Genomic DNA, 17,554 nt, shown 5'->3' with positions numbered 1-17,554 from the left:
GATGCTGCCTTAGCAGGAAAATCAGTAAAAAATCAAGATGAGTTTGACCAACAAGTCAAGGAAGGTGATTCTCCTCCTCTTTTCTGTTCACATGAAACCCCATCTGGAATGCTGTGTCCAGCTCTGGGGCTCCAAACACAAGAAGGACCTGATAAAGAGAGTTGGACAAAGTCCAAAAGATGAGAGAGGTCAGGAGCACCCCTTCTATGAAGACAGGCTGAGAGAGTTGGGTTGTTCAGTCTGAAGACAAGGAGGCTCCAGGGAGATCTTCCTGCAGCCTTCCAGTATCTAAAGGGAGCTTACAAGAAAGCTGGAGAGGGGCTTTGGACAAGTGCATGTAGTGATGGGACAAGAAGTAATGGCCTCAATCTGAAGGAAGGAAGGTTTAGATTAAGTATTAGGAAAAAATTCTTTATTGTGAGTGATGAGGCACTAAAACATTGCCCAGAAAAATTGTGGGATCTCTAGAGGAGATCTCTAGAAGAGTCTCACATGCTCCCTTATCCTCATATAACTAAGTCTCCCTTTATTTTGTTAATATACATAATTTGCTTTCAAACTCATCTAGAATTTAATTTTGCAATACCAGGTATCACAAACCAAAAATGGTTTGATTTTCATTTTGATTTGAACACCTTTGGATCCCTTTTTCCTGCCTCTTTTCTGTGCTCTGCCTATTTGAGTCAGTGTATTGAACATGTCTTAAAAGAGTTCCTAAAAATAGATAATTGTACAATGTACAAAGGGATGTTGATGTCCCATCCCTCCCCCTTTTTTAGTTTTTATTAGCTTGAAAACAGCATTTAGTTGATAGATTGATAGAAATAAAATTAAACTTTTTACATTTCTTGTGGACTGTTAATACATGTTGAACCAGGGAATGTATAAGGCTCTATTAAACTACCACAGAATGTGTTATTGGGCTGCTCCTGTTTGGACCATCCCTCACTCTTGCAAGTGATCATGGTGGTTATTGCCTTGGCTTTCTGCCTTGGTAATCAGGAAAGAAACATTAGACCCTTCTGGAGAGCAGCTCAGACCATCCAAGATCTGGAGCACTCTTTGGAGATGCTCCTCTTCCTTTCTCTTCAGTAGCTGATACAAAAGCTGTGGGTTGACGGGGTCCTAAACTGGGCACCACAGTCACCTGCCTAAAGTTCAGTAAGAATGCACTAAAACCAAGAGTCTATTGACATTGCATTGAAATCCCTCACTCGTTTTTATTCTCAAATCAAGATCATCAGAAAGCACAGTAGTGGGGCTTTTATCTCACTGCTTGACAGATCACAGAGAAAAGGCCTGGAATTACATAGGAAAGACACTGATGTTATTGCATAAGATTTAATTCAATGGATCTTTCTAACCACTTACCTAAGCAAATGAGATATGACACAGGAAAGAAGACCATTCTTGAAAGCACAGTTTCTTGCTGCTAGTGCTGATGTCCAAGCAAATTAAGTTTGTAAAGTATTTAATAGTGTCTTCTTTAAAAAAACATGAAATTATCCACAGCAACTTTCATGTATATATATATATATATATATATATATATATATATATATATACACAGACATACATATCTGTGTGTGTGTGTGTGTGTGTGTGTGTGTGTGTGTGTGTTTTGGAAAAAAAAAAAAGGTTTTGGGGCTTCTGAGTACAACAAAGCCTGTAGAAATCTGTCGAGAGGGTATATTATTCCATGTCCATTTACTTCCCTTTTCTTTGTACCTTTCACTGGAACCTTTGATTCAGGTCTTGTAGATAACTGGCTGATGGTCTCAAAGGAAGTTACTTGTGATCCAGCTTGATAACAACTCAGAAATTCATCAACTCATTAATGCACTACTGATGCTCAAGTACTCATATAAAGTTCAGTTGAATGCAGGCTTCAAGAATAGGACACAAGTAAGTATTTTGTCTAAACCAAAATGAAATACTATAAGCAGATTCCAAGCAGTAATCAGAATGAAATTCAGCATTCAAAAGTTAAGTGCTTATAGAAAAATCAAGGAGGTTAGACTTCAATATCTGTAAGAATCTCTTCTGTTAAAGGTAAATAAAGAGTTCAGATTCTAACAAATTATGAACTTGAACTCCTGGTATGGAAACTGTTATTGTTGATGAAGCAGAAAACTTGGCATATTTATTTACTTTCCATGAACTTACTGAAATAGGATTCTCTCATTATTAAATATGTTTGACTGTTAATCCTTGAATTTCTTTTTAAAAATATGAGTTATAATTTTCTAAGGTGGAACAGTGAGAGTGCAGGCTAGCAAAATTAACCTGTTGTACTGCAGATATATGTAATTTGCTGGCTCAACATCTTGCTAAAATGCAAAGTGATACTGTTAGTCTTTTTCATTCTTCTGCAATTTCTCAGTTTGTCACCTTGCTTTGTAAATTAGAGTTATAGAAAAATAAACATTAACAAATCTTTCTTGCCCATGACAGACTGAAAAAAATCTTCTTTTTCATTTTTGTACATCATAATATACATACAAAGCATGTAGAGATCATGGTACTGGACACATATTATAACACCAATGAAATTATTGATTTCTCTTTGTGATTTCTTTTCTTAAACTTAAATGCAGAATTTTATAATTGACTTTTATTTTTGTCAATGTTGTTTTTGAATTGGTGTCTTCAAGCTATAGCCTCTTTTGCTCTGCCCATCTTCTGCAAGGCAAAACCTTCACAAAGTATTTCTTAGCAATTTCACTAAATCATGCTTTTTTTCCCCTCTTGTGCTCACTCTAAACAGTTCAATTGAGTGCTAATCACAGTAAAGAAATTAATCTGATCTAGAAAGGAAAACTGTGAAGCTCCCTAATGTGCTTCATGACAGAGATGGCAAAAGAAGGAAGGAAAGCACACAGCTATTAATCTTTTTATCTTGAATTGTTTTTAAAAAGCTATTAATTTTTTTTTGTTAGAAATCTCTCTCTACACCATTTTGAGTAGTATTTACAAAGGCTTCAGGGTTTGAGTTTCCCACACTTCTAGTATGTTCCCCTAGAAAGGATTCTGGGTGCTTGTTCTACCAAATAAAAATTTACGGAAACCCCTTCTTAAAAGGAGAACTGTAAAGCAAATACTTTTACCATAAAATTTTCATTTGAACTATCTATTAATTTTTTCAATGTGTTAAAACCAGGAGCACTTTGTAGAACAATACTGGAAAGTAAGTAACCATGGCTGGTTTTAGTTATTAATTACCACTTAGCAACAAAAAGGCCCTCCAGTTCATTTTCTACTTGTTTCTGGATGCTTCTAAATTCACTGCTGTCTCATTTGGTATAGCTGGACACAATAATTGTTCATGCAATATTTAATATATATTATATGTCATAGAAAATCAATAATATAGGATAAATCAGGAAATATTTTCTTAGGCACATGCATCATGAACTGATCCTCAGTTATATATTCACAGGCTTTTTCAAGTGTTGTTCAATACCATTCTTACTGTGCTTGTTGACTTCTGTGTGCCAGATAAGCAGAATCCACACAAGTCACATAAAAGAGGAACAATGTGACCAAGTCTCCTGCAGGGTCTGTGTCTACCCGAGTTTCCTCCCAATGTGCTTCTGAAATAAGCATGCATTAAAAACAGTCACGGTGGAAAGTGCTGAGCTCCTCTGCTTGTCAACAAGCAGAAGATAACTTTCTCCACTCCAGCTTCTGCAACGATCTTACAAGATCCTTATGCTAAACCCAAATTATTAAATCATCAAAGTTACCCCTTTATTCTTTGTTTTATTTGCATCATCAACAGCAACTTCCCTTGGCAATTTTTATTTGCCACAGAGGCACTTTGAGCTGTACATGCTGACATCAAAGTACCTCAATGAATCCCCTCTGGTTCCCTCCAATGATCAAAACTGTAACCTGATGAAGCTCTTCTAGTCTCTGAACATAAGAAAATGATGAAGCTGTCAAGAGCTCAGAAGACAAATCATGTCAATTGCTCATGGCCTTTCTTCTTGAACAGTGTGGTCTTCCAGTGGCTCTGCTGAGCACTGCAGTGATAGACAGGTGCATAAAGAGACATAAGCACAACCATAACATACCCACAATAGATGTGATAAATCTTCCAGAGGTTTTTACTGCAGTGGCTACAGCTGTAGCTTAGATGACCCATTTGGATTAGATAACCAAAGTTTAAATGGTTGACATTTGATATATCAACTCTAGGCAATGACCTACTTCCAGGAAGCTTCTTGTCTCCAGACTTTGTAATAATACCTAATAATCTAGTTGTCCTCTTCTTTGGATATATATAACTATTTATCAAATATATTTTATATAAGATAGATATTAATAATTATATATATGTTTCATTATCTATATATCTGTATATCTATTCAGGTATATGTAACAAATCAGTTCTCATTCTGTTCACCATTATGTACTGAACAAGGAAAATAGACTGTTAACTATGGGTACATTGATGTGTGTGAAACTGGTCCCTGATCACGTAAAGCATTCTGTGTACTAGCATTATGTATACATGCAAAAACCTCACCACATCTTCCAAAACTGAAGGGAAGTATTTCCATTGCCTACTAACCAGGTATTTTCTTCATCTATTATACTAGTTCTTGTTTCATTAGTTATTATACAACCCCATGTGCACATAAAAATATAATTACCTCTGTATGAAGAAAGATAATTTTTGAACACTCACTTTGTAGACTGGACGATAATCTACAGTTTTTATAGCTTTTAATAAGGAGAAATGCTATGCTTTGTATAATTCTTAAGCAATTTGTGTAACCCAGTTAAGGCATTGCCTCCTAACAATAGGCTGGATCTTGTTGCAGATGCCTGTACTGCAGCAATTCATGTGCAGAGCCCGTGAGGCAGCAATTGCCTGCTGGAGGCAACAGTCCCGTTGTTAATGTGATGGGGCTAATGAAGACAATGGTAACCTTTAAAAATGTTCAGCTTCCCTGTGATGTGTATAACCTCCTGACACATGTTCTAAAATCCCTTGAATATGGCAAAAGCTATCATTATCTGACAGGAGAATGTTTTATGGGTCACCACTGAAACTAACTGATGGAAAATTGTCAGTAGTTTCTTTAAAGCTCCTTTATGCAATTCTTCAGTATTGTGCTATAAACCATTTTTACCATGTGTGTCCTCAACTCATCTATGCTCCTAATATAACAATACCATTCACAGTGTATGACATCTCTCTAAATGATTAATTTTAACAACTTAAAGCACTCCATGTCAGTCATGTGTACCAAATTAAAGTTAAAAGAAACATGGGCTAAATCTCAGGTTATGAGATTACATTATATCAAGAATGATAAAATATCCATACTGTTTTGCTCTGATTCTGCCCATCTTTCAGTCTTAGGAACAGTGTCTTTTGAAGCTTGTCCTCTTTGCAGTCATTCACTGAATCACTGGCTGGGTATGTTAGAAGATCTGGCTCACTGCTTCCTCTCCAGATACAGAACATATCACCTCTGGGATATGTACAGATTCTATTAGAGCAAAGCCTCAGGCCTGACAATATCTAGCTGCAATGATTGTCTCTAGTGAGTGAATAGTTACCCACACAGATTTAATTAACAGCAGCAGTAGAGTATTCACTGTTATAGAACTCTGTGGTAAATTACTAATCAGAACTCCAGGCACACTGGAGGGAATAGAAAGATGAGGAAATTATGAGATCCATTTTAAACAATATGGAACAGGCATGAGCAACAGGAGCATTGTTTATATGCAATAAATGCAGTGATGGTCTGGGAGAAAAATGCCTAGCAGACTATCACTTACATCTTCTCCAACAGTTTCACCAGTTAAATATCTGAGGGGCTGGAGGGTGTGCTGTATGTGTGAGGGGATGGGTGATGGACATCACCATGTTTACATTAGTGGGGTTTTGACATAAAATGTTGCAAATAATTTTTATTTTGTTATACATGTCTAGCCTTTGCTGAATTAAAATGTTGGCAGTGCAGGTAAAAAATATGTAAGCAAGGCAGAGAAGTAAGCAGCAGTGCTCTAGAGTAGAGATTAATTAAAATTACTTAAATCACAGACTTGGAATGGGCACTTCAGCTCTTTAAGAGATCTGCTGCTTTGGCACATCTGAAATGGGCCCACCTGCCTAGTGCAATCAAGGTCACTGAAACACTCTGAAAATGCATTTTCACTTACAGAGTGCCATTGGGACTATATGGTGCAGTTAAGCTCTGAGGATGGAATACCATAGGCTGGGCTCCAGTGGGAGACAACATATTCAGGAACTTGTAAAAGTTTCTGTGCAATTCCATCTGCTGTGAGCAAATGCAAGTCATATAAAACACAAGTTTGCAGCTTCTCTGCCTCTAACACTTACCCAAAGTCATTGCAGTGTTGTGAACAAAAACACTCTCACTGGAGCAAGCAGGCTGAAGGTTTGGATCTGTGAAGGATTTTATGTGAAGTGAAGGAAAGGTTACTTTCTGCACATGTTCAGAGCACAATTTTCTGATGTATATTTTCCAAAACACAGGGAAAATCATTGGAACTTTGGATACCATTTAAGATATGAATGGAAAGTTCTTGCTCTCTCTCTCTCTCTCTCTCTCTCTTTCTCTCTCTCTCTCTCTCTCTCTCTCTCTCTTTGTCCCAGATCATGCTTATAAAATTTTTTTTCAGCTTTAAATACTTTAAGTCAGTTTTCTACAATTTTTTTAACATATACAAGGAATCATCTCATTTAGAATTTTGAAATTTTTTATGCTGGCAGCTTTCAGTATCTATGCAATATTGATTAGAGAGGAAAGAAATTCACAGCCCACATGTTGTATTCTGCAAACTAAATTGATCCTTTGCCACTTCACCTCCATATGATGTATTCACAATGGGCAAATATTACCTATGCGTTCCTGCCAGAGTAACAATTTTTAAATTATTAAAGGAGTATAAAGTTTAAACTTTCAATACTACATTCAGCATGGATGTATCACCAATATGGAAAGGACCCTGCTTCTCTTGTCTTTGAATACAATGAGAGATTTACCAAATGCCATATTTTTGCAGTCTGGTAAATTAATCCAACAGCCAGCAACTAGCTACAAGTGTTTTTATTGCTAATGGCTGGTAGAATATACTAATGTAGTGAGCAGGGTGGGCTAATCTTTGCTTCTATAATCCAAGTGGACAGAGTTAGGAGATGGAATGGTCTCTTTTTCAGGTGAGCATCTTATTTCAGATCAGTAACCAACTAATCCCCATTAATTTAATCACTTGCAATTACGTGAGCTTGCTCTAGGAACTGCCATTTCTGTGTGTGTGTCTGCCTGTCTGTCAAACTTTAGGGAAGAGAATACAGAATTGGCTGTACTCAAAACCAAATTTATTCACAGTCAGAAACCTTAGTCAGCTCTTCAGCTGATGCCAGACATCAGAAACTCATTAAACCAATGGGATGCTTATAAAAAGAGAGTTTAGGAATGTTATTTTTAAAATTAGTTCAAAATTAGAAGAAGCTGAGGTACACTAGTCTTCTAGTAATTGCATATTACCAGCAAGTCCACATCATGATTGACCCTTACTAACCTTAGATTTGCTTAAAATAATGAGAAGTACATTTATATAGAAGACTAAATAGCAGCTTTGGGCAAGATAAAGAAATTTCACAGAGGAAATAAAAAGCTTGCATAGACATTTACATGCCTTACTTCATACGCTGTCTAAATAAGGCTACAACAGCAAAGAATGCAAATAGAATTGGAGCTTGCAGGTCATTGAACATTTCAAATTTCTCCATTCCCATTTCAGCACAAAGTGCTAAAATCTTTTGTACTGAAGCACAGTTAGAATTCCCAGTGCTTGTTGATACTGAAAATATTTATCTTAATCGTTGTGGTTTAATAAATAACTGACAGCACATCAAAGCAAACAAAATACTGGATGCTTTATTCAGGACATCTGAAAATATTTTCTTTGAATTTTTATTCATGAATGATCATTTGGTTCTTCTGTATCTGCATTAGAGAAAATAAAAATAAGTGAAATAAAGAGGATATGGGAAAAGCCTGTAGAGATTTTTATTGAGTGCAGGAAAGTCACACAAAGAAAACAAGAAACTATTGCAAGAGTACCACACACAGGCAGATGAAAATAAAGCTGTGGAAACAGCAATACTCATTATGCACTTGGCTGATTGTGCACCCATTCTGTTGTTTTGGAAATGGATCCAATGTATTTGTTCCACTAGGGAGTTTTCTGTTGGTGAATACATAAAATTAAAATGTTTCCAAAAGTATCTAGAAATTTTTTTTCAGTCATACATGTTGGCATTATTTTGAACAGTTGTGCTTTATCTCTGAACCAATTTTCACATTTTGCTGCCAACTATTATTGCTCTTGTCTCCCATGGTTCTGTTGAACTCCCATCCTCCACCTAACCTTTCCTTTGTGGCTTACATCTCTAGTACAGCTTGTCATTGATTTTTTTACTTTATCTTTACAATATCCAGCTCTTTTCGACTTTTGACCCACTTTGTTTTTTTTGCTTTATTTTTTTCTACCAGGAAAGGAAAAAGCCAGCATGTGGATTTCTCAGTAATTAGAATTTTATCTCTTCATCCAACTCAAGCAGAAATACCACAAGATGTACCAAACTTATATGCAGCAGTAATATTTACAGATAAGAATAGTCCCATTGACTTTCTGGTGAAGCTGAGGGACCATTAACATAAATGAAGATTGCAAGGTCAGAATCTGACTTGGGTGAGAATCTCCAGTCTTTACAACTCTGCCTTGCACATCAAATACTCCACTTTTGTGGGGAAAAAAATGCAAATCTGTTCTTTATTATTGCACATAAATAACACAGAACGTCCATGCTATATCTTACTTTCATTTATTTTTGCAGATTCAAAGCAAGAAAAAAAGTGCAACTCAAAGAAATTAATCTGATTTCTTTATTTTCTTTTTCTTATTTGATAATATTCCACATTTAGGTTACTCACGATAACCTTTTGTTGAGAATTAGTTAAACTTTGTATTTTCTTTGCTCAGTAGGAATCACCAAAGAATCAAGAAAAAAATATATTTTGTGTGATTCACATGCCAGATAGTCTTTTAGGGGACTAATGAATTTAAAGTAAATTAGGAGGGGGTTTGAGAGGACTCCCCCAAGACTTCTGTGTGGATGGTGCAGCATAGCAGGAAGATTAAAGCATTCAAATTTCAAATGAAGCACCACAGGTAGAGAGACTGTGCATGAATTTTAAATATATATTCCTTGTGATGGTGTGCTAATTAAATATTTTTAAGTGCATTGGGTTTATTGCAGGACGCAGCTGAATACGAATATCTATACAGTGAGTTAGGAACAGAGATTGCATAAGCAATGGCTCCTGCTGTCCAAGAGTTTTCATGACAGCACATTGAATCCAGCTTGAAATTCAGCTACAGAAGTACAGTGAGGATGGTGCTGCTGAGTTGGAGGAGCTCAGGAACATCAGAGGTGACGCATTTCTGTCTAATGATCTGAATTACAGGCTTTCACAGTTCCAGTGTCTCCTGGATTCTGTTAACATCACGAGTTTTGCACTGACAAAAGATGTTCATATTAGCTCTCCTGATATAAAAGGAGCACAGAGCAAAGGAATACAGCAGTGATAGACTACACCTGGATATACACCTACAGAAGAAAAGGCATGAAAAAACACAAACTCAATCCGTGTCAGCCTCCAACAGGTTGAGAAACAACCTGCTCTGGGGTGCTTACACAGAAGATGGTTGTACAGCAAAAGTTAAAATTAAACTGAAATAAAAGGTAGAAGTAACAAGTACAGCCTCTTACCTTGCTCAGCAGAAGAAAAGGTAATGTCATATGAGAGTAGTCAATTAAAACTGTGCAATAAATCTAGTCTGCATGCCCAAAAAGGAGCACAGAGGCCAGTGGGGGAACCCAAATAAAACCTTGGCCCAGCTTCTCCCAGAAACATCACAAAATCCATCAAGCCATCAAGGGACTATCTCACACACCCAGACAGGAGAACAATGAGAGAAGGGAACACAAATTGAGGTCTCAGAGGAAATAAAACACTGTCAAGGCCCTTCCCAGGGCTCCTACAGGACAGTTGCTGTCTCATTGCCCAGAGATGAAACCCATCACCAGAGGTAAACATCAGAGTAACTTGTGGACTGAAGGGTTATTGCCCAGAGGCATGGGACATGTTATGTGCTGCAGGGGAAGAACACCTGGGGATTGCACAAGATTTATTGCAGGAAATTAAGGGTGGAATTAAAGGTGGGAAAAGAGAGGAATCGAGGTGGCTTGAGGAGGAAGAACAGTGGGAAACTAAAGAGGGAAGTCGGGATTGTTGCATGTAAATAATTTGCTGTTTGGTAAACCTGGTTGACTGTGCCGTGCATCTGATCTGCACAGACTGTCCTGTTTTGTTACTAAGTTCCTTTCTGCTCTTTCCCAGATGAGGGACTCTCATGTGCCTCTGTGTTTGCAGGCAGACCACAGGCTGGAGGTGGAAGCAGCTGCCAAGAGCCCAGGGGTGGATGCAGTGCCAGAAACTGAAATGGGACCTCGTGTCTCAGGGACACGGATGTCCATGGTGCCAACCGCTGGAGCTAGTGTGTAAACTGAGTGTGTGAGTGCCAGCCAAGATCAAACCAGGTGAGCCACCAAGTCAGGGGTGATCTAGGAGCTTGGGGGTCTCCATGAGAAAGAAAGGGATGGGTTGTGGGGTGGTTATTGGGGATCAGGGGAGTTTCAAATGGTTATTTGTGTATGTGTGCATCTGTGAGGGCATTTGTACCAGCTGCTAGAGCATGTGGCCTCGGGAGTTTGTGTGTCCAGGTGCTGGCTATTGAGCAGACTGGGAGTGTAAGCCCAGCTGGGAGGGAAGGGGTTTATGCACACATACATACGCTCAGTAACAGATCCTCTTCCTGCTCAGCAGAGAGGGAAGCAGAATGAGGCCATTGCTTTCTGTGCTCCCTGTGTGTAAGTGCTCTGTGTCTCTCTCTGTATTGATCTGTACAGACCACTGTAGATTTAAATGCAGTGTAGACATGTTTGTGCCTGTTCCTGGTGTGCATAGGGATTATATGCTCAGTCTCACTACTGATGAATCTGGGGACATGAAGTTGTGACAGTTTCATCTCTCTTGAGCTGCCAGATTTGTCCTTAATCTACTAACAGAAATATATTGAGCAAATATTCTTTTCCCTTTTACCTGGGGAAGGAAGAGCAGGACTGGAAATGATTAAATATCACTTGAACAAATACAAGAAGGAAGAAAGTCAGTAAAGAACAAAAAATTACATCTTATCTATTTATAAAATGTAGTGACAGTGATGTGGCTTCCTAGAAATTCTGTATTGATTGAGTTTATAACAGAATTTTGTACTGCAATAATCCCTTTCCCCTCATCTGGCTGACTCGGTCATAGTAAGGTGATAATCATAATCTTTCATTCAGGTGGTTTTAACTGCTTGAAGAAGTTCTGCTGGAGATTTGCCTGTCCAACTTCTGGTGATGTTTTTTACCAGGTTGTCGACAAACAGCTCCTCCTCTTTTCATTCTTTTTCTTGGCAAATTTATGTTTGTTAGGACTTTTGCTTTAGTCACACTGCCAAACCTTTCCAGCTTCTCTCTTTTCACTGCTGCTAGCAGAGGCTCATGGGATCCAATTACTGCAGATCCTGCTTTCCAGTAATAGAGCTGTTAGTTCTGTGCACTGTACATGGTATCTATTGAATTCTGCAGAGACATCTGAATTCAAAGGCTTGAATTCTTCATTCTGTTACTGCTGTTTGAGTTTCACCTGTTTCACACTGTTCATGCTCTTGAGAACACAATATTTCTAAGAAGTTCCTTTTTTTCCTTCTCTTGGATCTACTAAAGTTGTTCTTGTCTTTCCAGGTTGTATTTTGGACTGTGAGCACTGCTAGCATGAGGGCAATTCTTTGGATTTCTGTTTCAAGTTTCCTGTCTTTCATGGTAGTAGTACCAAGGTACTTGAATAAGTCCCTCCATTCAACTTTCTTGCTTTTGATATTTATTTCTTTTTCAGAGTCAGTAATCTTCATTGTCATTACACTGCTATTTTTTGTCCTGATCTCCATACCATACATCATTGTTGTGCTGCCCAGCTTCGTCATTGCTTTTCCATGCACTGGTCCCATTCCTCCTATCAAATCTACATCATCTTCAAAGGATAGATTACCTGTATTATTACTACCTCTAACTGATAGCACTCCTTCAAAGTTTTCAGAGTCCTTTGACAAGGAAACTATTGAAGAGATGTGGCAATAGGAGACATCACTTTCTTACACCAGCTGTTATATGGAACTACTTACTCAGTGTGTTGCCTTTAAGGACTTTATCCCTGCACTGTAATAAAGGATTTCAATGGTTGTCACTGTTCTTTTGCTAATATTGAGTGTCTTCATTACAGTCTATAGTATTCATTGCCATGAATAATCAAATGATCTATTGAAGCCTGTGAAGTCACAGTGTAGTTCTATTTCATATTCTCAGTATTTTCTGTTCAACTTCTTAAGGTGAATGTCTGATCTATTGTACTTGGTGTCATTCTAAAACTTCCTTCTTCCTCCTCAGGTAATGTCTTTGGCAGATCAGGTAGACATAGAACATATTCTCAAGGTCTAATTTCAGCAATTAATGCCCTGACAGCATTATGATATGTGTGAAGCTTGTGAATTGCAATAATGGCAGCATCTCCCTTGCTTTTTTTGTAAATGCATAGCTTTTCCTGACAGGGATTTTCCCAAGCAATTTCCTTGATAAGTCTAAGGATGGAAAAAATCCATTCTGAGTCTTGTTCAGTTCCTATTGATGTTAAGTCAGCATTTACTTCATAGTTACACAAAATCTTGCACCAGTCCCACAACCTGCCTGAAACTGCTTTGGCTTCCTTTTTGGAAGGCATGCATTTTCGTGATAAAATATAAATACACTTCCTCATTGTTAAGTTGATGGCAAAATTTTTTTCTTCCTCCTTTCTATACCCTGTTGTGTGTGTATCTGTATGATTTTAACTTTTGGTACTGCTCCTTATCCTGAGCAGCTTTCCTGTGGTTCTCTTTTTCCTACAAGTATCTGAATCAGCCATCTTACTGCTGTTAAATTTATCACACTAAATGATTTGTTCATATTCAATTTCCTAGGAGGAGTGCTTAATTTTTTGGTAGAATTTAATGTATTGATTTTTTTCCAGTAACATGCTTGGCAATCTCATCTTGGTCAGGACCTTGTCCACGGGCTTTTCATGACATCTTAATGTGTAGCATATCCTGGCTCACTTTTGCTCTTCAAGAGTAGAGGTAATAAAGCCTATGGTCATAAAGAGATGATTACCTAAGAATCAAGTCTTCAGACTATTATTTTTCATCCAGTGATACCAGTCCCTTTGTTAGCAAGGCAAAACAATGTGGAGCTGAGATCAAAAGCAGCATGCTGCATTGCAGAAGCTTAACCCTAATTTCTTTCCTGTAAAGTCTTGCAGAGCTTCCAAAGGACTCAGGTTCTGTAACTCTCCATATAAATGATAAAATTAAAAATTTTAGTAATTTCTTCCCCTTTCAAGGTGAAGTATCAAGAACATTCTCTTGATATAAGAGATTTTTTTACAGCAAGAGCAGTCATTCACTGGAATACCCTTCCCTGTGGCATCACTGGAGGTTTTCAAGATGCGATTGGATAGGGTGCTAGATAATGTCATCTAGGTTCCCTTTCCATCAAAGGTTGGACCAGGTGATCTTCTGAGGTCCCTTCAAACTTGGGCTGTTCTATAATTCTATAATACTAATATAACAAGAATAGAAAAATTGAATCATTTTACAGCAGTTAATTACTGAAGAATTCTGATGCTTTAATTTTATTTAGAAAGAAATAGCATTTCCCAAATTAAAAGTGGCCCAAGATGTGAGGACTCAGCTGTTTTATGTACCTTCATTATGAATATTAACTTGATGACCTTTAGGTTACATTAAGTTTCCATGGGATCCAAATAAGAAGCATTGCCCCTATAGACTTTCAGGATAAGGTTCTGTAGTATTTTTTCGTGCCTTGAACCAGTGATTGCAAGTTACCTTAGATATCTTCAGTTGCCTTCCTTGCCTCTGAATAAGGATCAAGGAAATTGAAAGGTTAATATGGAGCAGCACAGCTGCATGTTAGAGATACATCCCACATGTGCAACAAGTTGCTTGGTTTTTTGGTAAATAAATACAAATGTCTGTGGTTTTTAGTAATTTCATTGTAAGTCTTTTAAATGAGGTGGGAAACTTGAATCTTGTGAAGGTTTTTAAAATTTATTTTAACTGCCATAGTTAATAACAAAATTATTATTCTGGGTGTTTTCTGATTTACATAAATTACAAATGACTTAGAGGTCATTTGTAATGACCTCTAAGAAAAAATATGAATTCTGTACCTATTCACACACTTAAGAGTAGGTACAGAACAGTTTTGTCATCTTCCAGGTTTATATTTAATAATTGAATGTTTAAACTTCACAAATGTGTAAGTTTTTTTAAGACATAATGTAATAAAACTTATTTTTTCCATTGAGCACAATGGTGGCTTTTTAGCCCTGTTATGATTCTGCAGAAATGCAAACTGCCAACACAGATTGAAAAATCTTGTTGGATAAGTAAACTGTACTACAGGTATAATACTGCATAAAAACTAGCCTTATATCCAGAATAATTTTAATCAGATTTTTATTGTTTAAAATTTAAGATAAAGCCACTATTTGTGATAAGTGGTAATGTTTTGTTTCTTTGCTAGAGCATGTTTTGGTTGGAAATGCAGTACAATAAGCTATAATAGTAGAATAATTATGATGATGTGACAGTAACTGCTGAAAACATACCTGTTGCAAATGAGGTTAGGCAGAATGAAGTATGCATGATGGGAGTGGAAGGAAAATAGTATGTACAGCAAAAATAGAATTTAGGAAGCACAAATCAAAGAGTATTTTTGGCATCTCAAATCCTCCAAGTGTGAACACCGTGTACCCTCTTACTGACAAGTTCTGAGTAGGTATCATCTTCTAATTTTAACAAGAAAATTTTAAACTATGCTTAAGTAAATATATGATGTTCTGCAATAATTGTTGTGAGGCCAGTAAGGAAAAACTAACAGAAACGATCAGAACTAATTGGGGCTTTGTACAATCTTAATTTTATCTGACAGCTGAGAAACATGAATCCTGAGGAGTAGTGTAAATTTAAATTGCAGACTATTACAACTAATGCAGTGTGATATTATGGATACATTTGTTAATTTCTTTTATTGTTAGATCTAATCGCCCAAGGTCATTGACATAACAATTAGAAATAGAAGTTCCTGTTCTTTTGCATGGCCCATGAAAAATAATTTTATGTCTTTAAGAAAAAGTGAGCAAGGGCAAGGTGTGATGTGTAATTGATTAGTGTGAGGTGGGCAAAGTGGCTGTCTCCAAAGAGGTTTCCAGCCAAGCTCCCCTCAGACTGTTCTTTCATTCTAAGTAAAATAAACATGTTTGCATTTTTTGGGATGCTCCATTTGTTGTCCAGTAAAACCTTATAGCTTCTGGGCTTTTATACAACAAGGATTTATAGTATCTATTCTCCCTGTGTGAAGTCCCAAGATAATGGTAATAGATGGCTAGTGTAGCTAATAAATCCCTCAGGGCACAGACAGAAATGTGTGTTTCAGATGAGTTGTTCAGAACTAAATCCACATCCCAAATGGAACACAGTACTTAGGCTTAAGAGACTTATCTCTGAAAATGTAAATGTGTTTTTCTTCCCATTCCTAATAAAGGCAAACTATGGCAAAATCAAAACCCATGGCTCCTGAGAAGTCATGTATCTACTAATCAAGAGTTGGAGGCCCACTTTCTTGAAAGGAATCTAGAGTAATTTGTGAGATCCAAAAATCTGTCCCTTGAGGACTTTGCTTCTTCATTTCAAAAGGCTGGAAGTTCACGTGTGTGAGACATAGCAGATTTCCAGGACTACTAGCCAAAATGTCAGGAGTTTTTCATTGTCTGAGAGCATGGAAATGCATCTAAATTATAAAGGAAGTGGTAAATGGAAGACAAAAAGAGAACACAGAAAAGGAAATGGAGGGAAATAAGACAATGAAGTTAATGGTCGTTACCTGGACTTTCATTAGAGCCCACAGAGAAAAGAGAAAGAAGCCGACACAAACTGCCATAACTATTTCAGATTGGATAAAAGTGCAAACCATTCTTATCTTCAGGATATACATATGGCTTGCAGGCTGTACAAGTGTTGGCATGTTCTGCAGATTTGTTTTCTTTCATTCAGCATGGCATTGCTGACCTATATTCAGCTTGCTAACAGCTATAACTCAAAATCTTTCTCTGAAGAATTGGTTCCTCCCTCTTTAATTATGCAGCAGATTATTCCTGTTTGATAGCTCTCTTTTCCCTTATAAATATCATTCTTTTCTGACTGTAACTTCAGTTTTTTCAAGATTGTTTTGAATTTTGATTCAAAACATCTTGTACACTTTCATTGCCCTTAGTGATCCATAGTTCCCTCATTCTTCTTGCCTTTTCTCATGTTTTTGTTGTTTCTGGTTTTCCTGCATGTAATCCTCTGCACATATTTTTCCACCAGTGTGCCTTGGACTACCACAAATGGTTATTTAATTTTTGTGAACTGATTCTTTGAGATTCTTTGTATTCTGCTGATCTGAGAGGACATAATTAAATCCTTAGGCCTTAAACTCATTTTACTAGTTGGATTCCTGAAATGGTCGCAAACTCTGTTAGAAAATAAATTTTACAACACTTTATAGATCTGAACAAAAATCTGAAACAGAGATTTGTCAGATTTTGTTTAAATAAAGATTTATCTGGATGCATGTTACTTGTATAGCTAGTAAGTCAATACTGGTAACTTTAAATTGAAAACCAGTTTTGAAATCACAACTTCAAGCACTGATATCGCAAACATTATGTCTAAGAGATCAGCTGACATGGGTAGAGAGAAAAAACAATAAAACATATCTTTAGTAAACTTCTTTTGGGACAGCATCAGACCAACCAAACTCCAAACTACCCTTTTTTTAACCCAGCTTTTCAGTTCTTCAAACTAAGAATGGAAATTTGCCTAAAGTCTAGGTTTCATATAGCAAAATAAAGAGTAATTGCAGCACAGCTAGTCATATCTAGACCACTGCCTGTACAGCTACGTCAGTTTAGCACATGGTGTCTGTGGAGATAACACATCTACACATGGTATGTCCAGCAACCTAGTAGATTATTTTTTTGGTCATGACATATCTTACAAAATATTGTTATAAAAGCTGATTAATTATCCCTACCATTAACTTTGCTGAAATTCCATTATTGTTATTCTAACATATGGCAACTACACAGGCAATGGAAGCAGGGGCAGATATCTTGGGAAGAGTCTATGGACACTCTTTAGCTGTGTAGGTTTGGGGCTGAAAAGATCACGGCACAGCTGAAACACAACTTTGCAAGGGATGAAAATAATAAGAAGAATTTCTACAGGCATATTA

Source organism: Ammospiza nelsoni, chromosome 5 (genome assembly GCF_027579445.1).
Source record: "Ammospiza nelsoni isolate bAmmNel1 chromosome 5, bAmmNel1.pri, whole genome shotgun sequence".
NCBI lineage: Eukaryota > Metazoa > Chordata > Aves > Passeriformes > Passerellidae > Ammospiza > Ammospiza nelsoni.
Note: the sequence above shows the minus strand (reverse complement) of the source record.